The 25630-nt window shown below is 34.3% G+C and overlaps 1 pseudogene; it reads left to right on the top strand.

Moving 5' to 3' along the window:
• LOC132269580 (phosphoribulokinase, chloroplastic-like) overlaps window positions 1–24060 on the top strand; it is a 43876-nt pseudogene extending 19816 nt beyond the window's left edge.
• Window positions 24061–25630: the final 1570 nt, after the last annotated feature.

Raw genomic sequence — 25630 nt, 5'->3', positions numbered from 1 at the left:
GGGCGGGTGACTAGTACTGACAGCTACCACAACGTCCTACATATCACTGTATCTCACATCGCCTAGGGTAAGGATTTGGATTTTGGTTTTGTGGTTATTAGTGTTTTTGGGTATACGGAATGTAGGATTTGAATTTCGAGGACGAAATTCTTTTTAAGTAGTGGAGATTGTGATGACCCGAATTTTAGGATTTTAATTTAATTTATTTTTTGATTTATAGTTTTCAAGATTGAAATTTTGTAGAGAGTTGAAAGTGAAATTGGTGGTATGGTGCGGGTAATGGTTTGATTTTTTTTGTATGTATATATATATATATAATGCATGTGATGATGGAAGGGTGATGCTACCAACCAAAATTAATGGAGTAAGAAAAAAGAGAACAGGTCAGTTTAATGAAGATATGGTTGCGGGTCCATTGGAAATGGTTAATGGGTTTGAAGAGTTGGAATGGGTGGCTGAAATTTGAAAAGAAAAGAAGAAAGGAAAAAGTGGTGATGGCGGGTCCCATTTGTTGCCAAAAGTCTTTGGCTTCACGTGGGCTTAGTGAGTTCCTTGTTCTAAGAAATGAAAAAAATTGAAAAGGGTGAGAGATGATCGTGATGTGCATGCGGGTCCACTAGGAGGGGTCACAATTCACTTGGGTTGGCTGAATTCTTCACGTGGGCTGATTTGTTGCTGTAATGATGAAGATAGAAATGATAGGTTTTGGCAAACCACTTTTTGACTTAGGCTTAATTTATGCACGTGGGTTTTGTTTGTTTGGTGAGCTGAAAGTAGGATTGAGTCGATGCAATTGGTCAATAAATTGATTGTGTTGCGTGCATTGCTAAGTAGGAAAGATAAGGCAGAGAAGAGAAAAATTAGAGAGAGACAGAGAGAGTTTGGGGGCAGAGAGGTTCGAGAGTCTGTAGAGGTGATCTTGGAGTTTGAAGCTTTGATGATCTAGTGAGGAAATCTTTTTCAGGGTAGGGTTCTCTATACCTTGAATGGCATGGGATGGTTTTGCCTCATATGATTTTATCAAATGTTTTGATTAAATGTATATTTATTTTGTCTATATACTCATATGATTATGTATATTTTGTGAAGTTGTTTTGTTAAACCTCCATGAAATTCTTGTTATGGTTTTTCCTACTAGGACTTTTTGTCTCACCATCCTCCAATTTCAGGTACCGAAGATGAACGGAGATTACTAGATACGGGCTTAGGGTGGAGAGTTGGCGTTATAGGATTGTATTTTTTTTATTTTGGAGAATTTTTGTGTATATTTGAGGAAATTGACTTTGTATAAAAGAGGACATTTTTTTTTGAGACCCTTGTGTATTTTGATGTATTTGAATTCGAATAAATTGAGAATTTTATTAGAAAATTTGGGGCGTGACAAAATAGTATCAGAGCTGTACCCAACCGGAAGTGTGAGTGTAGTGATGATGTAGACGGGTGTGAGTGGACGAGTGTGTAGTAATGGTCAGCTACCACTCGTAGCCAAGTGTGTGTGGGCAGATGGCGTTCACCGGCAGTTACTGGGATGGTTGGTTTGTGTGGTTGGGTAGGTGGCCCTGATTTGATATTGTTTGTATTTTTTTTAGTGGGTGGGTGACGCATTGACTAGCTACCATAATGGTTACAGAGTGTGTGGGTGGGTGACTAGCACTGGCAGCTACCACAACGTCCTACTTATCATTGTATCTCACATCGCCTGGGGTAAGGATTTGAGTTTTAGTTTTGTGGTTATTGGTGTTTTCGGGTATACGGACTGTTGGATTTGAATTTCGAGGACGAAATTCTTTTTACGTGGTGGAGATTTTGATAACCTGAATTTTAGGATTTTAATTTAATTTATTTTATGATTTATATTTTTCAAGATTGAAATTTTTTAGAGAGTAGAAAGTGAAATTGGTGTTATTGTGCGGGTCCACAAAATATTAATGATGAGTAATGGTTTGATTTTTATTGTATATATATATATTGTCAGATTGAGATTGAAACATAAAGGAAGCATAAATGTAGCCGAAGTGGAAAAGGGAAAGAGTGAAATGGATTTTGATTTTTGTTTTGTTATATATATATATATGTATATTTAATGCATGTGATGATGGAAGGGTGATGCTACCAGCCAAAAGTAATGGAGAAAGAAAAAAAAGAGCAGGTCAGCTTAACGGAGATATGGTTTCAGGTCCATTGGAAATGGTTAATGGGTTTGGTTTAGTTTTATATCTATATATATATATATATATATGTATCTATGTTTTGTTTGCTGGGGAGTTGGAATGGGTGGCTGAAATTTGAAAAGAAAAGAAGAAAGGAAAAGGTGGTGATGGCGGGTCCCATTTGTTGCCGAAAGTCTTTGGTTTCACGTGGGCTTAGTGAGTTCCTTGTTCTGTGAAATGAAAAGAATTGAAAAGGGTGAGAGATGATTGTGATGTGCATGGGGGTCCACTAGGAGGGTTGTGGTTGTGGTCACAATTCACTTGGGTTGGCTGAATTTTTCACGTGGGCTAATTTGTTGCGGTAATGATGAAGATAGAAATGATAGGTTTTGGCAGACCACTTTTTGACTTGGGCTTGATTTCTGCACGTGGGTTTTGTTTGTTTGGTGAGCTAAAAGTGGGATTGAGTCGGTGCAATTGGTTTATAAATTGAGTGTGTTGCGTGCATTGCTTAGTAGGAAAGTCGAGGCAAAGAAGAGAAAAATTAGAGAGAGACAGAGAGAGTTTGGGGACAGTGAGGTTCGAGAGTCTGCATAGGTGGCCTTGGAGTTTGAAGCTTTGATGATCCAGTGAGGAACATCTTTTTTAGGGTAGGGTTCTCTATACCTTGAATGGCATGGGATGGTTTTGTCTCAAATGATTTTATCAAATGTTTTGATTAAATGTATATTTATTTTGTCTATATACTCACATGATTATGTATGTTTTGTGAAGCTGTTTTGTTAAACCTCCATGAAATTCTTGTTATGGTTTTTCCTACTAGGACTTTTTGTCTTACCACCCTCCAGTTTCAGGTACCGAACATGAACAGAGATTGCTAGATACCGGCTTTGGGTGAAGAGTTGGCGTTGCAGGATTTTATTTATTTATTTTGGAGAATTTTTGTGTATATTTGAGGAAATTGACTTTGTATAAAAGTGGACATTTTTTTTGAGATCCTGATGTATTTTGATATATTTGAATTTGAATAAATTGAGAATTTTATTAGAAAATTCAGGCGTGACAAAATGGTATCAGAGCTGTACCCAGCCGGAAGTGTGAGTGTAGTGATGCTGTAGACGGGTGTGAGTGGGCGAGTGTATATCACTGGTCAGCTACCACTCGTGGTCGGGTGTGTGTGGGTGGATGACGTTCACTGGTAGTTACTGGAATGGTTGGTTAGTGTGGTTGGGCAGGTCGCCCAGATTTGATATTGTTTGTGTTTTTTTTACTAGACGGGTGACGCATCGACTAGCTACTACAACGGTTACGGAATGTGTGGGCAGGTGACTAGCACTGGTAGCTACCACAAGGTCCTACATATCACTGTATCTCACATCGCCTGGGGTAAGGATTTTGATTTTGGTTTTGTGGTTATTGGTGTTTTCGGGTACACAGACTGTTGGATTTGAATTTTGAGGACGAAATTCTTTTTAAGTGGTAGAGATTGTGATGACCCGAATTTTAGGATTTTTATTTAATTTATTTTATGATTTATAGTTTTTAAGAGAGTAGAAAGTGAAATTGGTGGTATGGTGCGGGTCCACAAAATATTAATGATGAGTAATGGTTTGATTTTTATTGTATATATATATATATATATATATATATATTTATATTTATATATATTTTCAGATTGAGATAGAAGCATAAAGGAAGTATGATGGCAGCCGAAGTGGAAGGGGGAAAGATTGAAATGGATTTTGATTTTTGTTTTGTTATATATATATATATATATATATATATATATATATATATATATATATATATATAATGCATGTGATGATGGAAGGGTGATGCTAACAACCAAAAGCAATGGAGTAAGAAAAAAGAGAACAAGTCAGTTTAATGGAGATAATGTTGCGGGTCCATTGGAAATGGTTAATGGGTTTGGTTTAGTTATATATATATATATATATTATATGAATTTATGTTTTGTTTGCTAAAGAGTTGGAATGGGTGGCTAAAATTTGAAAAGAAAAGAAGAAAGGAAAAGGTGGTGATGGCGGGTCCCATTTGTTGCCAAAAGTCTTTGGCTTCACGTGGGCTTAGTGAGGTCCTTGTTCTGTGAAATGAAAAGAATTGAAAAGGGTGAGAGATGATTGTGATGTGCACGCGGGTCCACTAGGAGGGTTGTGGTCACAATTCACTTGGGTTGGCTGAATTCTTCATGTGGGCTGATTTGTTGTGGTAATGATGAAGATAGAAATGATATGTTTTGGCAGACCACTTTTTGACTTGGGCTTGATTTTTGCACGTGGGTTTTGTTTGTTTGGTGAGCTGAAAGTGGGATTGAGTCGGTGCAATTGGTCTATAAATTGAGTGTGCTGCGTGCATTGCTAAGTAGGAAAGACGAGGCAGAGAAGAGAAAAATTAGAGAGAAACAGAGAGAGTTTGGGGACAAAGAGGTCCGAGAGTCTGCAGAGACGGTCTTGGAGTTTGAAGCTTTGATGATCCAGTGAGGAAAATCTTTTTCAGGGTAGGGTTCTTTATACCTTGAATGGCATGGGATGGTTTTGCCTCAAATGATTTTATCAAATGTTTTGATTAAATGTATATTTATTTTGTCTATATACTCACATGATTATGTATGTTTTGTGAAACTTTTTTGTTAAACCTTCATGAAATTCTTGTTATGGTTTTTCCTACGAACTTTTTGTCTCACCACCCTCCAGTTTCAGGTACCAAACATGAACGGAGATTGCTGGATACGGGTTTAGGGTGGAGAGTTGGCGTTACAGGATTTTAGTTATTTATTTATTTGGAGAATTTTTGTGTATATTTGAGGAAATTGACTTTGTATAAAAGATGATATTTTTTTTTTTGAGATCCTGATGTATTTGAATTCGAACAATTTGAGGATTTTATTAGAAAATTCGGGGCACGACAGGCATGTTATCTAACTAAAATAATTATTCATTTTAAGCTAATAATTAATAAAGTAGTGAATGACTCTTTGATGGTTGTTTGGTGGATAATTTTTTTTTTTTTTTTTTTTTTTTTTTTTTTTTTTTTTTCTGATGAAGCCTACTTATTAGCTATTACTACCAAATGAAGTTTGTGTGTGTGTGTGTGTGTGCCGGGTCAGTACTAAAAGGACTTATCCTCTCAACACTTCTACAAATATAATCAAAAATGACAAAGATGTTATGCTATGTGATTCTTGATTCTTGAAATTAATCCAAAATAATTCTTAAAATTTGTTCAAGAGAGTTGAAATTATTGTTTAAGTGCTAGAAAATTCTTCTATTTGGTGGCACTCAAATTTTGTTTTTGGTGGCAATTTAAAGAAAATTGTAATATTTGCTACCATATATTATTTACATTTTGTCGCTTGTGATAAATAATACAATTGAAGAGGTGTATTGAGATTCAAAACAGATTTATGTCCACTGAAAGGATAGCGTTATTTTTTTTTATAGAGATATTAGTTGCATTTATCACTAGAGTGTCTACTCTTGCTTTGATTATGATATATTGAACTGGAGTGTCTACTTCTATAATTTATATTTATTGATTATCAGAGGAAAGAATTGTATAAAGGATCATATTTCTATAGTTTTGTTTAAATATTAATTGTTCCACTGAAAGGATAGCTTTATTTTATTTTACAAAAATATTACTTGCATCTATCACTGGAGTGTCTACCAACTGCTTGTGCATTAGATGTTATGAAGCCTATAATTTTGTTTGAGAGACCTTTGACTTCTTGGTGTGGATTGCATTGAGTTGCTTTTTAGTAATAGGCCATTGTAAAAAATGGCTAAAGGGTCAATTGATTATTTATTTTTATTTTATTTTTCATGCTGAGTTACATGCAGCATATCGGTTGGACACCCATATCATTGCCCCTCCCGATTTTTCTGTGATTCCAAATAACATTGTTTTGAAGTTTTATCTTAGATGATTGTGGAGTTTGGGATGGTATATGCGAGATATAAATTTTATAATTGGCTAATTTCGTTGTCAAAACAAGTCCGATCAAGTTGTAATTTTTAAGTTCTAAAAAATTCAAGATTGAAGATCGGAAGCGGATTTGAAGAAGTTCAAGTGTTCATGGGTTGCTACACTTAAAGATGATAAGAACAATGCTTTAGGAAGATATGTGAGTGAGTAAGAACACTTAGAGAGTTTAGAAGGTTGAAGGAAACAAAGATTTCAATTCTGCCTCTTGGGAACCGGAAGGAGAACCCTTGAACCGGTAGCAAACCTTAGTCTACAGCAAGTTTGGTCACTGCCAATCTTGAACCGGTACCACAGGTGGGAACTAGTAGCCAAAGTGCGTCGGAAACCATTTTGACCTTTGGGAACCGGTACTAAGATTTGGGAACCGGTTCTAGGTATCCTGATAGCATTAGGTTTTCAGTTACGTTGTTCTGTTGTTTCTTTTTTAATCCTAACTTATTTCCAAGTCCTATGCACAAAAATTTTCATATTTTCAGAGGGACTAGGATATTCTAAACTTTATATAAACCTTGTCATACACATAGGTTTATTTTATGACTTTAGGGAACATTAATTCTATATTTTGAGAAAGCCTTTTAGAGAGAGAAAATTTTAAAATTCAAATCTGATTATTCTGAATTTATTTTTGAGAGCACACATATATATTCATGAATGATTTAGTTGTGTTGTTCTTTATCTCATCGGAATTGGAGCTATATTGAAGATTCAGATATTCTATATGAATAACAGGATTTAATTATTCTACAATCGAGTTCAAATGTTGAAGAATAGAAGTAAAAGCGATCACACTTTGAAAGGGTTAGAGCATTCGAGGAGTGTTGTCTGATCTACCTGCTAATCTTCTATAAATATCAAGCATAAGTCTGAGGTCAAGTTGCTGTTGGACGAGGAGTCGTAAAACCAGATGATTATTAGCAAATGGTGTTTGGTAGAATGATAGGGTGTGAGCCAAAGTCAAAGTTCGGTGTACTTTGTTTCAAATATAGTGGATCAGTTTACTTTAGACTAAATAGTCCACGAGGTTTTTCCCATACAAATAGTTGACGTATTTTATCAACTGAGGTTTCCTTGCTAAAAATCTTGGTACAATCTTTCTAACTCTAACTTGATTTACTTTGCATATATTTGTAATTGTGGTTGTTTAAATTGATCATATAATTTAATCAATTATAAATTGAGCAAGTTGACATAATAATCAAATCTAGGTCGTTAAAGGAGTTAATCACAATTAAAATCAACTAACTGTTTCCGCACCCTGCGTAACTTTTGTTTTAACAATTTGGTATCAGAGCGGGTTACTCGATATACAGAGTAGATCATATTTGTTGATTAATTGTTGATTTTTGGATCATGTCTGAAAATTCTTCTATTGATGTGTTGCCTTTACCTCTTGTTTTTGATTCTGTCATGAGCATGCAAATTGAGTGGTCCAAGTTTAAAAAGGATTTTGAAAATTTGTTAGATAAATTGAATCTTGCAGAACTTGATAGAGATATTTATAAGTTAGAAGTTTCTGTCTCTAATAAAAATTTGGAAGAAATAGGCCATAAGAATTTGAATCTTCTTCATAAAATTGATTTTCTGGAAAATGAGCTTAAGAAGGTAAATTTATTTAATAAATCACTGGAACTTAAAATTGATAATTTGAGTAGTGAATTTGTTAAATCAAAACAGTCTTTTCAGAAAGTTGATATTGACACTTGCAAAATTGATAAGTTGAAAAAAGTGGTTGAAAATGTTATGAGTAACAAAGATTTGGCATTAACTTCAAAGGATTTGTATTTACAAAAATCTAAAGATTTTTTTGTGAAAGTTGAAACCAAGCCTTGTGTTATTTTTAATTCTTCCAAACTTATTTCAACATGTCATTTTTTAAGTGAAAAAGAGCATATATGGTATAAGTGTCTAGAAAAGAAAAATTGAACTAGGAAAGAAATTGAAAAATCTAGATAGTTCAAACTTGAGGAAGAAAAGGATTAGGACTATCGAGCCTTGTGACACTTTGTCTGGAACAATAGGGAAATCATTACATAATGAATCTAAAATTGTTTGGGTAAAGAAAGAAAATTTTAAATGCTTTGCCATGCACACAGCACTTAGAGCACTTGGTCCATGTGGTTGGTATTTTGATAGTGGTTGCTCTAGGCATATGACAAGGGATAGAACGTTGTTTACCATTTTTAAGGAATGTTCAGTTGGTACTATTACTTTTGGTGACGGTAAAGCTTCCACTATAAGTGGTAAAGGTAAGATTAAATTTTCAGAAATTGAGGAGTTGAAAAATGTTCTATATGTTAAAGGTTTAGCTACTAATTTGTTAAGTATTAATCAAATTTGTGATGGGGAGTTTTAAGTCAATTTTACTTCACAAGGGTGTTTTGTAACTAATAAAAAAGGTGAATGTATCTTGAAAGGAACTAGAACTTCTGATAATTGTTATGTTGTGCTTTCAAATCCTTCACTGATGTGTTTTTCTGTAGTTACTGATGAGACTGTTTTATAGCATAAAAGACTTGGACATATGAATTTTAATGATTTAGTGAATTTATCTAATAATGATCTTGTTCGAGGTTTGCCTAATTGAAGATGCCTAATAATGAAATATGTAGTCCATGTCAATTAGGAAAACAAACTAGAGTGTCACATAAGAGACTTATTCATAAAGTCACTTTTCGACCTTTAAAATTGATTCATATGGATTTAATGGGTTGCATAACACCTGATAGCATTGGAAGAAAAAGATATATGCTTGTTATGGTCGATGATTTTTCTAGATTTACATTTGTTGCATATTTGAGAGAAAAAAATCTGATATTTTTGTGAATTTCAGGTCTATTTGCTAACTTATTCAAAATAAGAAGAGATATCGAATTAATGGAATTAGGAGCGACAATGGAGGTGAATTCGCACGTAAGGAGTTTATTGAATATTGTGATAAGAATGGCATTTTAGCATGAATTAATTTTCAGTACCTAAAACACCACAACAGAATGGTGTAGAGGAAAGGAAAAATAGGACAATATGAGAATAAGATTGCTATTCACTTTTAGGCTGAATCGGTACGTACTGCTTGTCATATCCTAAATAGAGTTTATCTTAAGCCTGAAACTAAAAAGACTTCATATGAATTGTGGTATGATAGAAAGCCCACTGTTAAATACTTTAGAGTCTTTGGAAATAAATGTTATATCCTTAGAGATAAGGAACACTTGGGAAAATTGGACTCTAGATGTGATGAAGGTGTATTTTTGGGTTATTCACAAATAAGTCGGGCTTATAGGGTTTTTAATCTTAGAACCAAAGTGGTCACGGAGTCTATAAATATTGTATTTGATGATACAAAATCTAAGATAACATCTTCTTAACTTGATGAAGAAAAAACTAATTTTGAATTTGCAGGAGAAAGAAAGAACCTACAATTTATGAGGAAGAAAGAGTTGAGAATTTAGGTAGAGAAGGTGAAGAGGTTAAAGAAGATGAAGATGAGGAGTTCGAGGATACCACTGATTAACCAATAGGAATTCTTGCACCATCTCTAGATATTTCTACATCTAGCAGTTCTAGAGTTAGATTGAGTCATCCAATTGAAAATGTAATAGGTCTATGGGATAAGCATAGTACTAGGAGTACAGTCCGTGATGATGTAGAAAACTCATGCATTATAGATGACATAGGACATTCATGTCACATGACTCAGTTTGAACTTAAAAATATTGATGAAGCTCTTCAAAATTCTGATTGGCTTATGGCTATGCTAGAAGAATTGTTTCAATTTATTAAGAATGATGTTTAGGAATTAGTGCCTCGACCTACTAATGTTAATGTCATTGGGACCAAATAGATTTTTAAAAATAAACTTGATGAATATGGTCTTGTGATGAGAAATAAAGCTAGATTAGTTGTATAAGGATACACTCAAGTTGAAGGAATTGATTTTGATGGGACTTTTGCACCTACTGCTAGACTTGAGTCTATTCAACTTCTTTTTCCTCTTGCATGTCACTTTGAATTCAAATTGTTTCAAATGGATGTGAAAAGTGCTTTTCTAAATGGTATTTTGCAGGAAGAAGTTTATGTAGCACAATCAAAAGGTTTTATTGAACCACATAATCTTGATTTTGTGTTTCATCTTAAAAAGACATTTTATGGTTTAAAGCAAACACGTAGAACATGGTATGAGAAGTTAACTTCTTATTTAATGCACAAGGGCTTTAAAAGAGGAAGAGCAGATAAAACATTGTTTATTTTCAGGAAAGGAAAATATTTTTCTATTGCTCAAATATATATGGATGATATTGTTTTTGGTGCTACATATGATAACCTTGTTCATACTTTTTCTAACGATATGAGTAAAATTTTTGAAATGAGCATGGTTGGTGAATTGACTTTCTTTCTAGGTCTCCAAGTGAAACAACTTGATGATGAGATTTTCATATCTCAATCAAAATATGCAAAGGAGCTAGTTAAGAAATTTGGTATAAAAGATTCAAAGCATTTTCAAACTTTTATAAGTACCCTATCCAAATTGGATAAAGACTCTGATCCTAACAAGGTTGATCATTTCTTGTATAGGAGTATGATTGGTAGCTTGTTGTATTTGGCAGTAACTAGGCCATATATTTTATTTAGTGTAGGTGTTTGTGCTAGGTATCAAGTTGATCCTAGATAACAATACATTCTTGCAGTTAAACGCATTATTCATTATGTCAATGGTACATTAAATTATGGATTGAGTTATTCTTCTGAGTCTAACTCTGAGATTGTAGGCTATACTGATGTTGATTGGGTTGATAACAAAGATGACAGAGAGAGTACTTCAGGTGGTTGTTTCTATATTGGTACTAATCTTGTTTCATTGTACAGCAAGAAGCAAAATTGCATATCTTTATTATCTTGTGAGGCTGAATACATTGCTACTGGAACTTGTTGCACACAATTGCTTTGGATGAAACAGATACTTCCGGATTATGGAGTTGATCAAGGTACTATTGCTATCTTTTGTGATAATACTAGTACAATTAATGTTTCAAAGAATCCAGTTTTGTATTCTAGGACTAAGCACATTGACATTCGACATTATTTTTTTAGGGAACTTGTTGAACAAAATGTCGTGCCTTTGGAAAAAGTGCATACTGATCATAATTTGGTTAATATTCTTAATAAACCATTAGATGCTCTTAAGTTTTCTCATTTTAGGAAATCTATTGGTGTCTGTTGTCTTGATTAGATGCATTGCAAAGACATAGTCTATAAAGGATTTTCATGCATATCTTGAGTGTCTAGATTATGTTTTTGGGAAGTTAAGTAAACCATATTGATTGAGTATGTTGAACACAAGGAGTTTAATGACACATGGATTATCTGTGGAAAGCATACAATGGCTATGAATTGATGAAATTGGTTTTGCTTACTTATTTTGTTTAGTAAATGAATCATTGATAATATATTTACTGGAGATATCATTATTTTGGTTAAAGATAATATTGATATGATTGATCATTGTCTTGGAATTTAAACTTGCCTTATGTGTTTTAGACCAAAAGAGTGAAAAGCAAGAAAAAAATTGAAAAACAACGTGAAATGAAAATTCTTTTTTTTTTTTTTTTTTTTTTTTAAACAAAGAAAAATATTTACTGTTTTGAAAAAGGTGAGATGGAAAAGGCTACCTTTGGGATTTGTCCAAAAGCAACTTGACTAAAAACAAGTGGGAATAAAGGAAAGAGCTCGCTGCTTATAAGCATGAAAGCCGCCAATGTGCAAAAAGAAAAATGTAGCACAAAGAGAGAAAAAAAAATTGTCTTTTGCACAAGTTGATTGTTTGATTTCTAAGGATATGTGATATCATTAATTTATTATCTGAAATCTGAACAATTGATAGATCATATGTTTTTGGAACTTGGTGGTGATTTTACTATACTTACTAAGTTTGTGGAACTTAAAAGAACTGATCTTGGTTATTTTTGTTGATACATATAATCTTGTAGAGTCTACATTCTCATTGGTTCAATTTACAAGATTTATGTAGTTGGTTGCTTCCTACTTCCTTAAGACCTTTGTTAATTTGTGACGAAAAGGGGGAGAGAGTTGAGATACTTATCATTCAGGGGGAGAGATACTTTTTGCATTAAGGGGGAAAACTTTTTGCTTTGAGGGGGAGAACCATTGTTCATTGCATCACATTGCATTGATATTCAAGCATTATTAGCATGACTGTTTTATGCTCGTGTTTATTTTCTTGATTAAGCTTCACGGGTAGTTGTGTTTGAGCTAATGTGCAAATTACAGGTTACTACATGTGTTGAAGCTTCATGAGGTTTAAGAAAATTTCTACGGTTTTATTACCTTTAACAATCATTGTAATTTACTTTCCTATATGGGTAGATTGCTGAATTGTTTTTAGAGTTTTGTCACAAAATTACCAAAGGGGGAGATTGTGAGATATAAATTTTATAATTGGTTAATTTTGTTGTCAAAACAAGTCTGATTGAGTTGTAATTTTTAAGTTCTAAAAAATTCAAAATTGAAGATCAGAAGCGGATTTGAAGAAGTTCAAGTGTTTATGGGTTGCTACACTCAAAGATGATGAGAACAATGCTTTAGGAAGATACGTGAGTGAGTAAGAACACTTAGGGAGTTTAGAAGGTTGAAGTAAACAAAGCTTTCAATTCTGCCTCTTGGGAACCGGTAGGAGAATCCTTGAACCGGTAACCAAACTTGGTCTACAGCAGGTTTGGTCACTGCCAATCTTGAACCAGTACCACAGGTAGAAACCGTTAGCCAAAGTGCATCGGAAACCATTCTGTCCTTTGGGAACCGGTTCCAGGTGTCCTGACAGCATTAGGCTTTCAGTTACCCTGTTCTGTTGTTTCCTTTCTTATCCCAATTTCTTTCCAAGTCCTATGCACGAAATTTTTCATATTTTCAGAAGGATTAGGATAGTCTAAACTCTATATAAACCTTATCATACACATAGGTTTATTTTATGGCTTTAGGGAACATTAATTCTATATTTTGAGAAAGCTTTTTAGAGAGAGAAAATTCAGAAAATCAAATCTGATTATTTTGAATTTATTTTTGAGAGCACACATATATAATCATGAGTGATTTAGTTGTGTTGTTCTCTATCTCATCGGAATTGGAGCTATATTGAATTTTTAGATAATATGTGAAGAGCATGATTTAATTCTTCTACAATCGAGTTCAAATCTTGAAGAATAGAAGTAGAAACGATCACACTTTCAAAGGGTTAGAGCATTCGAGGAGTATTGTCTGATCTACTTGCTACTCTTCTACAAATATCAAGTATAAGTCTGAGGTCAAGTTGCTGTTGGACAGGGAGTCGTAAAGCCAGAGGATTGTCAGCAATTGGTGTTTGGTAGAACGATAGGGTGTGAGGCAGAGTCAAAGTTTGACGTACTTTGTTTCAAACATAGTTGATCGGTTTACTTTGGACTAAATAGTCCATGAGGTTTTTCCCATACAAATAGTTGACGTATTTTAATCAGCTGGGGTTTCCTCGCTAAAAATCCTGGTGCAATCTCTCTAACTCTAACTTGTTTTACTTTACATATATTTTTTATTGTGGTTGTTTAAATTGATCATATAATTTAATAGATCATAAATTGAGCAAGTTGACCTAATAATCAGATTTAGGTCATTAAAGGAGTTAATCACAATTAAAATCAACTAACTGTTTCTGCACCCCACGTAACACTTGGTTTCACAATATAGTGTATTGTGGAGTTTGGGCTGGTATGGTGTGTGGAGTTTGGGCATTGAATATGTGGGTAATGGATGATGTTGTTGCTCTATAGTTTTGAAGTTGCTGTGTTCAACTTAAAGAACACTGTCTGAATTATTTTTTTTGCTGAGTTGCTATGTTTTTTTTTTTTTTTTTTTTTTGCTGTGTTGATAGCACTTTTCAACTTAAATGCTACCATTGCAGATATGAAGTGTGTTGATGCTCTTTTGAAGGTGATGTACATGTGATGTTATGAAGATGATGTGTGTTGATGCTCTCTTGAAGGGTCATATGCAAATAACAAGCTTTCACTCTATTCATGTAAAGAAGAGTAGTACTCCAATGCCATTGCCATTGTCAATCAGTTTGGCCATTGTCTGTCCCTAACATTTAGTTTTCCAATGTCGTTGCCATTGTCATCACTTTATGAACATATTGTCAATTTTTAGTGAGAATTATGTATTGTTAATGGTTTGTTCCAAACATTTTATATAGAACTTAAACTTGTTTAATAAATTTGTTGGTTGAATATTTAAGCACTTGTAAATGGTGTACCATCTATTCCACTTATGCTTGCAGTTGGGTTTGTTTTTATTTTTAATATTGTGTTGGACTATACAGGTAACCGAATAACAAAATTGAAGCAGGTTTGTAAATAGGTTATTACAAAAAAAAAAAAATTAGGGCTTCTATAGCCACTTATTATATAGTTATATATGAAAAAATATTGATAATATTTGAATTATTAAAATGTAATTTTTAGACATTTTTGTAAATAAATTATAAAACATGTTTTATTTATTTTTTTGGCAACAGTTGGAGTAACCAAACATGTTTTGTTTTCAAAAATTTTGAAACGCATGACCTACCAAACATGTTTTGCATGTTTCTGTTTCCGACATTTCCACAACAAAACATTGTTCCTAAACGTGCTTCCGATTTTTTTTATCCAAAACACTCCTATAACAAAAACATTATTTCTGTTTTAGCCAAAAACAAAATGTCTAAAACAAAGCGCATGCCAAACGGGCCTTTAAGCAAAATGATTCAAAAGACCAAATATGCCCTTATTAAGTTATATTTGTCACCCATTAACATGGCCTGACTCCGCCTACAAGCCCGACACTAAGCTTGGTCCACGTATTGGGTTGGGCTTCAAAAACTATTTTAAAATCTGCATGGTAGGGTGAGTTAGTACTCGAAGGATGCATACCTCAACCTTGCAATGGCCGTTGAGCTCATCACGACTCATGTTGTGATGCTAAGAGCCCTTTGGGGCTGCTGTTGGAATAAAAAAAAGTATTTTTATCAATAGTGCTAACAAAAAATTGCGGCCAATAAAAAAACATATTTGGTGTTTGGTGACACGATATAATAAATACTTTTTCTAACTAAATTATTTTTTAAATTTATTTAGTAACAATTTTTTAAAATACTTCTATTGCTAATTTTACACAAATTCTAACTTCATTCAAATACTCTATTGAAGTAAATTTGGTAACCATTTAAAGCGCTTCTAATGGTTACAAAACACATCCAAACGCAATTTTTTTTTTATTATAAATAAAAGCACTTTTAAGCCGTAGATAAGTAATCACAAACGGGCTCTAAGTATTATTTTTTATTTTTCTAATTTTATAATTAAACACGCATTCATTTGTTACTACTAATTTTACATTAACGTTCGTGATGGATTACATTCTCACCCCATAATTCTTCTAAATGGGTGTTACAATTCGCTTTAAATGTAAATTTGCGCTTTCATGCTCACGCTTCTGCTCTCTCTTTTTTTTTTTTTTAGTTTAATGATGGAGAAATTTTCAATATTTCATCATGTTTTTTAAGTGGAAATTTTGGTTCAAGTAGCACTGAAACACCAATGTAATTATGCACATCCTTCGCTCACACGCTCTTTGGATGCTCGATCCCGTTCTTATTATGCATGGCTTATATTTTGCTCACTCTCGTTCTTACTCTACGTGATATAACTCCTAAATATATTTTTTTTTATGAAACAACTCTGTTAACTTTTTTTCCTCTTTTTTTGTAACTAAATGTATTAAAAAAGGAATACCGTAAAAAAGGAGGGGCAAAGGCCCAATGACCGAGAGGCCCAAAACCAATTATAAAAGGGGCTCAATAAGCCCACCAGAAGCCCTCCTGACCCACTAAACGTCACTCCCCAAAAGCACCAGCAGAGCTCAGTGAAGCAAAAAAAAAACACTCGAGCAGCTACAAAACTATGGAAGTTTGGCAGTTGGCAGTTGGCACTTATCACCGAGCTTGAAAGGCTCCAATCAGCAGTGACAAGGCTTGAAATAGTACAATTAGAGAGCCGAGCAACATAAAGTTTGCACCTAATACAATCCTCTATTTGTTTGCAGAGATCCTCTAAAGTCAAATGCTTCCCCTAAAATGTTGGGTTGTTTCTTACCCTTCGGAGGTAATAACAACCCTAACAAAACACAATTTCTAGGCCATTGCCTTGCAAAATTTGGAGTTAGGATTCCAAAGATTGGTTATCCAATTAGTCATGGCAACTATTGCAACTGCACAAAGTCAGCTGTTGGATCTTGTGAGTTCCACAATAATACTGTGCGGTTCAAATACATTTGAACTGCAGACTTCTTTTTAAACTTTGAAAAACCTTCTCACACTATAAATTGTACTTGCAAGTTGCACAAATCAACTGCTTACTCTTAAGAAATATGATTGAATGCCAAACAAACTATGCTCTTATTTTTCACAATCAAAATTCCAAATTAATGCTTGTTTTAATTGCCTAGAATTCCAAAGTGAGTTAAAATTTATAGAACAAAAACTGAGAGATGTGACCTCTAATAGTAAGTTATTGTCAAGTACAGATAGTTCGATAGTTCAGTGCGTTAGTACCTTGGTGGATTTAGGAGTGTCAAGTTTCGACTTTCTGTATCTATTAATCTAACTTCAAATCCTTCTTGTCTTGTAAAAAAATAAAAAATTATCAAGTTCAAGCAAATACAGTTAGACTAATACCGACCGGTGAATTGGACAATAAATTCTACCTAAAAAAAAGAAGTTATTATTTGCATATTTGGTTCGTAATAATGATAATACCCTGTTTTGAAGTTACACAAATTATTTCACTTCTGCTCATGCATTTTCTTACAAATATTTCTCTACCAACTCTGCATGTGTTAAACATATGATTCTATGCACTTTTTCTACTTATTTTGTGTCTGTGTAACATCACTGGGAAAAAAATTTGTGGAGTAATCAAACATTACAAACACTGGAATGACTTATTGAACTAACTTGTCTGAAAATGTTTAGCCTATTATGTTCTATCTTTTTGCCCATCACTTGTTCAGATGTGTTGCCACTTGCCAGGATGTGGTCCTTAAATTAAATGATGAATTCACTAGCTGTGAAACTATATGTATATATATACACACGCTCGCACAATCTTGACTTCTCACAAATAGCGTTCCAAAGTTCAATTTAGATTACATTGGGTCCAAACCTCCTCCACTCCACACCCTCCTCCCCTCATCTTCGACCAGCCACCCTAGTGATGCCATGTGGCATTGCAAATATCCAAACTGCAACAAATAACCACCAAGCTTCTCCATCCCCTATGTTTTACTCATTAACAATTCCATCAAAAACATTTCCATTTCAAAGATAAGTACTTTAAATGACAAACATACCCTCGCCCCACAGAACTAAATCCAACCATGTCCTCCCATTCTCAACCTTGAAAACACCTCCAAATTTGTCCAAACTAAGAGGGTGTCACATAAACCCATAATCATTGACACATCAGCCTCCCCTCATCAAGTCCAACAACTTCCTATCCTTCAAAATTGCCTTCTCTTTAACAATAACCACTTCTTTCATTTTTTTTTTAATAAAAAAAAAATTAAAAAAAATAATTCCTAAGTAGCAAAAGAAAAGAAAAGAAAAAAAAGAAAAAAAAAATCAAAATCAAAAGCCTATTTCATGTGACCTCATGGCGGGTGTCTGCACAGTCTACACGATCCAATCCCTCAATTCCATAGCTTCAATCACTTCGGCGGACGCAAACACGGTAGTGATAGGTTTGGCGGCAGACTCTAGATGTGGGAAGAGCACCTTCATGAGGAGGCTGACAAGTGTGTTTGGCGGCAGACTCTGGATGTGGGAAAAGCACCTTCATGAGGAGGCTGACGAGTGTGTTTGGAGGGGCGGCTGAGCCACCCAAAGGTGGCAACCCCGACTCCAACACACTCATCAGTGACACCACCACTGTGATATGTTTGGATGACTATCATTCTCTTGATCGGACTGGGAAGAAAGAAGGGTGTGACTGCTCTTGACCCTAGAGCCAACAACTTTGATCTCATGCATGTATGAGCAGGTCAAGGCTCTCGAGTTTGGGACTGCTGTTGAGAAGCCTATTTATAAACATTTTAGTGGCCTCTTGGACCCTCTTGAGCTCATCAAGCCCCCTAAGATTCTGGTTATCGAAGGGTTGCATCCAATGTAAGTTTTATAATATCATGATTCAATAGCTATGATTCAATATGGAATTTCGCTTCTTATTTTTGTTTTATTTTTTTTCCTGAAAATTCCTGTTAATTCTTTTGCAAAAGAATTTCTGTGAAACTTATTGCGGTATTAATATATATGGATTCTTGTGTGATTAGATTTTTTTTTTTAAAAAAATTATCATTTAGTTTGTGGCTATATAATGCTCTTTGTTGATAAAGGTTCCACGACACCCACTTGCGTGGCACCATTTTTGGAAAAATGATACACATGGCCAGTATCTGTCCGTTGCGTCTCTTAAAGGACCAAGTGATCTCGAGCTACTTATTCTATAACTGAACTTGCTGAATGAGGAAGGGGTCGCTACCATTCGCTCCTCTGTGGACGTGCCCCTCTCCAGTCGGATGGGTTCCTCCTCCTCTATCCTTTTCAAGGTTCCCTCTTACAGACAAAACCTCGGACATTTATGCTTTCACCTCAATCCCCCTCCCTGAACGAAAGGGGTCTCGAGGGCCACGATTGGAATAGGGTCTCGCGGTGCCAAGAAGGCGGTACCCCGAGAGGACTCCTTCCCCCATCTCCAGGCGTGGGAATCTGAGTATCAGTGGTTAGGTGCCTGAGTTCTAAAGATTTGCCTTACCTCGAGGTTTACACAAGGGGGAGAGAATGTTTAATACCCAATAGCTGAGCTCGAGTAATAAAGACCATAATATATATATATATATATATCTCACAGAATGACCATTGGATAAAAACTGAGCTACCCTAGTTACCAATGGTCCTTACCTAGATAAAGCGACCATTGGATAAAGAGTGAGTTGGCTTTTATGACCAAAGGTCCTTACCCAAATGAAAGTAGTATAAATATGACTAAACTCTCATCATTTATGGAGGTTGGAATACATATACACCACCACTACCATAATCACAGAGAATGGTTTTCTAGAGCTCTCTCTCAATCTCTTCTATGGAGAATTTCTTGTACTAGCTTGGAGCTCCAATCAGCCTCTGATCTCAGCATTCTCGACAGACATAGAATAATCTCCTCACATCATCAAGAACAACTATCAACACTCTTCAAGTACTCTCTCACTCTCTATATATATGTATATGAAATACATATGAATTTTTTTTTTCTTTGGGAAATTTATATGCGAAAAATTTGTTCAATTAATAATATTTTTATGTTTTAATTTCATTTTTCAATCTCAATAAAATGAATGTAGAGTTGTGGATGCTAATAAACATACTGTTTATCAGGGCACTCCTCGCCGCTTCTTCTTGCTGGGCCTTATATCATGCTTTGCGCCCATTTTCTCCTAATAAATTTATAATTAATAGAGAGAGAGAGTTTAACCATATTAACCTCCTTTATTTTTTCTTTATTTTATTTTTATTTTATATTAACCCCCTTATCATCCTAAACATTTGAGACAATTAATTACCGAAAAAAAAAAACATTTGATACAATTGAGTTAAACCCTATCAGATAAGGTCATTAATATCATCATCCTGATAAAATAAAATAAAATATATATATATATATATATATATATATATATATATATATATATATATTTAGTTAATAATGTAAAAATTACTTGTCAAGTTAAACCCTCTCTAACTTAAACTTCTTAGACAAGTGATTGTTTAATAATTATATGAACCTCAGAATTATAAATATAAATGATATACATATTTAGTCATAATTTATCTAACAAATTTGGAAATCAAAAGAAAAATTATTATGCTGTGTTTGACAGCGTGGAAATGGAGTCTTGAAATTGAAATTGGTGGAATTGAAGAAATTTTGGCTCAATTTTCTGAGTTATTTTTCTCCAATTCAACCAATTTCAGTTTCAATTACAAAGCTCCAATTCTATGTCTGCCAAACATAGTATTTCCATTTTTTCCTATCCAAGGCCATATTTTTTAGTGTAACATTTTTTATATTTCTTTTTTTGCCCTTCACATATAATGCTTATATGTATTCTTTTCAGTCATTTTTTTGTTATTTGGTGGATACGCAATTCACTTGCATTTCCAATTCCAAACCTCATTTAATCAACTAACTTTGCAAAATGTAGGTATGATCAGCTTCTGAGGGACCTCTTGGACTTCAGTATCGACTTGGATATCAGCAATGAAGTTAAATTTTCCTGGAAAATTCAGGTAATCCATTTTCTTATATGTTCTGCAAATATGTAAATATTGTTTTTCCATTTTCTTGAATTTAATCATGTTTCAAAAAACTGCAGAGACATGGTAGAGCAAGGACACAGTCTCGAGAGCATCAAAGCCACCATTGAAGCCCGAAAACCAGATTTCGACGCTTACATTGGTAATTTTTCTTTAGCCCTACCTTAACCAACCCCACCTTAAGGCCATTAAGGTACTTGCAGAAGGACCTGTGTAGAAAAAAAATAATAATAGGAGGAGAAACTAAAAAGAAAAATTAGGAAGGATTGAATGGGATAGTTACAACAGGGAGGAAAGAATCACAATCCAAGGGGCCTTTATGGTTTAGTTTTCTATTTTTTGGTAATTGAAAACTGTACAAATATTTGCTTAGTTAGAACTATTTTCGAAACTCAGTTAAAAAAAGGGGTTTTTTCAAATAATTATCTTTTATAGTTCTCTAAAAATAGTTTTTTATTTTTTTAGTTCTGGAGAACTGCTTTGTAACAAACCAAGAGGTTTTGTTAGGCCTCAACCTGTTCGATCCAACTTCCTGCCTACAATGCTTATTTAACTTGAATTGTGTATTTGGATCTCATTTTCTACCATATATGAAGTGTTTGCTTGTTCATAGTACTAATACAATCCATTTTCATGTCCTTTTCTTGCTGCAGATCCACATAAGCAATATGCTGATGCAGTTATTAAGGTGTTGCCAACGCAACTCATTTTATCGTGAGATTTATATGTATCACTCGCAAGTACACGAATCTTTACAGATAGGGCTTACTTATAAGGGTGTCGTACCCAAGGGACTTGTGTAAATTAAGTTTGTCAACAGATTTATTAAATTCCAAATTAACTTGAAAGTAGGATAATTAAATTGTGATTTATTAAATTTCAAATTAACTTGAAAGTAGGATAATTAAATTGTGATGATTTATTCTAAATTAATTAAGTAGAAAAATAAAATGAGAACAATGATTAAATAAAATGTATAAAATAGAAAGAAAGAATTAAGGGCATGACTTCACCACTAACGTCACACCACCAGTTAATTGCTTCAATTTATTGGATATCTATATATATATATATATATATATATATATATATAACATGCATAGGGAATTAATCATAGCTACAAGTGCATATTAATTCAACTAGAATATAATATAATTTAAAGCTAAGCATGGACTATGTTCGATTGGTATAAACCATCTACCTAACTACTTTACTCTAGGGTGTAGTATAGTCTATCTTTTCTAGGCATAATCTATCAACTCTCTAATATTATATTCAAAGAAAAACCATTGTGTAATCATCTCATTCACAGCTACAAGAAGTGAATGAGTTGTGTTCAATCACAAGATTCAAAGATCTAAGATAAGATAGAAAAATATTTCTTATTGAATTAAAACTTTAAAACCGATTCTTATTGAAAAGTTAATTAGAAATCCTATAGATTGCACAATCATACATGATAATAATTGTTCTCCAATAAATAAATACAATCAAACTAGTGGTGCTAAGCTAGGGCTACATCACAACCTTAGCAAAGCGTTTAGACAAGCATGACTGGAATGGAATTTTCATGGATGAGGAACACATCTTCACTGCCTCGAATTGATCCCTTCTTGCTTCTGAATGCCTCTCTTCTGTTCTCAGCCTCCAGCTCATCTGTATGATGCCCTAATGATGCAGAGAACTCCCTTTAAATAAGAGAATATCAGCCCCAAAGTTCCCTTTTTCACATAGAAGACGTATATGGAAATTCTGCCAAACAAAGACTTCAAAATTCGTACAGACTTCCAACCTAGTTTTAATAAGGTAAACAGCTATTTTATGAAATCCTCTTGAAATACAAAATTATAACTCTTCGAATTTCCTTTCAACATATGACAATTTATCTGTTTTGACACTCGAGAAAAGAGACATAGACAGATTACCAAAACGGGTTCAAATTACTAACTTTCGAGAAAGTTTCCTTATTGGAGAAGGATTTTTCATTTTTTTCTTCTTTCCATTCTTATCAACTTGTGGCTTCTCTTGAACTCTTTTCTTAATCTAATTAGACTTGGATCTTTAACATTACTGGGTCTCACGGAATGTCATCTTTTAAAGCTTTAGAATCACTAGTCTAGATTGATTTTATAATTAAAGTCCTAAAATAAAGAAAAAACAATAAAATAATGTAAAATCACAAATAAACTACAATTAAGAGAATAAAGTATGCAATTTAAGGGGCTAAAATGTATAACTTTCAGCTCCTAATATCATTCCTGGCGATAACGAGGGGAAGGTACTGAGAGTAAAGTTGATAATGAAATGAGTGAAGTACTTCAACCCAGTTTACCTGTTTGATGAAGGTTCCACCATCTCTTGGATACCTTGTGGGAGCGAGCAGACTTGTTCTTACCTTAGCATCAAATCCTCCTACGGCCCTGACACTTACTTTGGCCAAGAGGTATATATCCAAACTTTCAATCTTCAAAACAGTCATTTTCTTAATCAACATTATAAAAAACCTCAAGCACAATCTGCAAGTGAATGTGATGTAGGGCAGTTTTATTGACATTTTCCCGGTCTAGTCTCATTAGGTCGTTTCAACATAAGAATACTCGTTCCCAATCGGAAACGACCTGATAAATTAAACCTAAACCCATCAATGTCATTATTCATCTAAATTCAATCATTTAGGACCATTAAATTGTGTTCTTTAGTCTATATAAGATTACTGAATATTTTAGAATTTTTGTTAAAGGTCTAAAAGAATTACTCTATTTTTTTATATTTAGTATACTTTAGTGATAAGGTTTCTTATTCTATGTTTTCGTAATTTTTATAGAAATTTGAATTTTGGGCAGTATCTTTATACTGCTGTTCTCCGCACGTACTGTAAGAGCAGAGTTATTTATTTAATCATCGATAACGTATCAAAGTTCTCTTTTCCTATACTTTGTGGACTCAAAGTTGTTCTCGTTTATAGCTTTTGCTTCGTCAGAATGTTTATACTGTGATTATTGAGATTTAGTACCACTATTTCTGTTTGTCTTAGGTGTCTGTGTTGGAGATGGATGGGCAATTTGACGGATTAGATGAACTGATCTACGTCAAAAGCCATTTGAGCAACCTCTCCACCAAGTTCTATGGTGAAGTCACCCAACAAATGTTGAAGCACGCTGACTTCCAGGGTAGTAACAATGGTACTGGTCTCTTCCAGACCATCGTCGGATTAAAGATTAGAGACCTTTACGAGCAGCTTATGGCCAGTAAGGCCGCGGCTCTAGTGGAAGCCACGAAAGCCTAAAATATGTTAAGCAAAGGACTACCAAGTCATATAAAATTGTCCTTTCATCCAGAATTTTTCCTTAGATTTTATTTTCACCTCCCTGTTTATTGTTTCAGTTTGAGTGTTAGGATATTCCTTGTGAGAGAGAATGAGAAACACTCCATATGTATGTAATTTCAGTTGCAACTCTGAGGAGACTTTGTCATATGTAGTATATAGAATCAAAAGCAGAAAAAAAAAAATCAGTTTAGAAGATAAAGGCAGAGGTCAGGAAGTATTATTTACTTTCCTCCTTGCAAAGGTGCCGCGTTGTATTGCAAAGGAAAGTATACAATATTCCTTTAATAGTTAAGAGGACGACCTGCTAGAGGCAGAGGTCAGGGAGGCGTCGGCTATGGTGGTGTTGAACATGACAATGCTCAGCTGGAGGATGCACTTCATGCAGCGAATCTTATGATTGGATTTATCAGAGATATACACAAATTGGAAGCTGTTGAATTTGTCAGACCTACTGATCCACTTGATACCGAGAAGTGGATTGAAGATATGGAGAAATATTTTGAGATGATGGACTGCATTGAGGTATAGAAGATGAAGATTTGTGTTTTTTTCTTCTCTGGTGAGGTGCGCCAGTGGTGGCAATCAGATACCAGGATTGTTGGGGACATTACAGCTATGACATGGGACGATTTTAAAACTTGGTTCAACGACAAATACTTTCCACTAGCGGTAAAGGATAAGAAGGAAACTGAGATCATGCAGCTGGAGCAGAATAGTAATATGTCAGTCAGTGAGTAAGAGAGGAAGTTTACAGAGCTATCCCGATTCACTCCTCATATTGTTATGAATGAGTTACACAAGGTTAGAAAGTTTGAAAGAGGGTTGATCTCTCATGTGAAGAAGTTTATGGTTGGTTATCATTATGACACATATGCTAAAGTTGTGGAATGTGCCATGGCGATAGAGGAGAATAACAACATTATCTTTCAGAAATAGAAGGAACATAAGGCGGAATAGAAAAGTAAGGGGGCTAATAGCTCTCAACAGAATCAGAGGGGTTGTAACGACCCGAATTTTTTAACCCGGTGCGTTAGCGATGACCTGAAAGTTGACCAGGTAACGGATCCAAAATGCGGAAGCAAAAGGTAAACCAAGGCCTCTAGAGATATAAATCATCCCTAGGACACCAATGTGACCTTCCATGAAGTCACGAACTTAAAGAAAGCAGAAGGAGCAAATGAGAGTAAAAAATGAGCAAAATTCGCTAATTAAGGGCAAAATGGTCAATTTGCATCTAAGATGGGGAAATTTGACTCCAACCAAGTCAAATAAGGTCTACACAACCTATACTAATAATTTTACAACATTCCAAGAGGTTTTAAGAACATTGGACAAGAATCCCACAAAACGCCCTTTCTCGGTTAAAGCAAAAACTGACACCCTCTCACTAAAATCTAAATAACTCCCACTGTGATTTTAATCTGAGAATGGAATTTGTACCATTGGAAAGCTAACTCAAAATCCATGAATTTAGGCTTAAGAATCACCCCATTTGGGTTAGAAATGAAGAAGTTATGGCCATTTGAAGTTGGAAGATCAGTGCTGAAACTCAACAGAAGCTATGCTCGGGATCTACCTATTTCGGTTGACCGAAATGAGTCATCGGACGACCTAAATGAACAAAATTTGTGCTAAAAACATGTTTTTGAGGTGTGGTTACTTCAGTAGACTGAAGTGAACCATCGGTCGACCGAAATA

Source organism: Cornus florida, unplaced genomic scaffold, assembly GCF_030987335.1.
Source record: "Cornus florida cultivar Cherokee Brave unplaced genomic scaffold, ASM3098733v1 CherokeeBrave_3.0.0_Hap2_Chr01, whole genome shotgun sequence".
NCBI lineage: Eukaryota > Viridiplantae > Streptophyta > Magnoliopsida > Cornales > Cornaceae > Cornus > Cornus florida.
The sequence above is the reverse complement of the archived record's forward strand: the minus strand, read 5'-3'. Positions and strand labels throughout refer to the sequence as shown.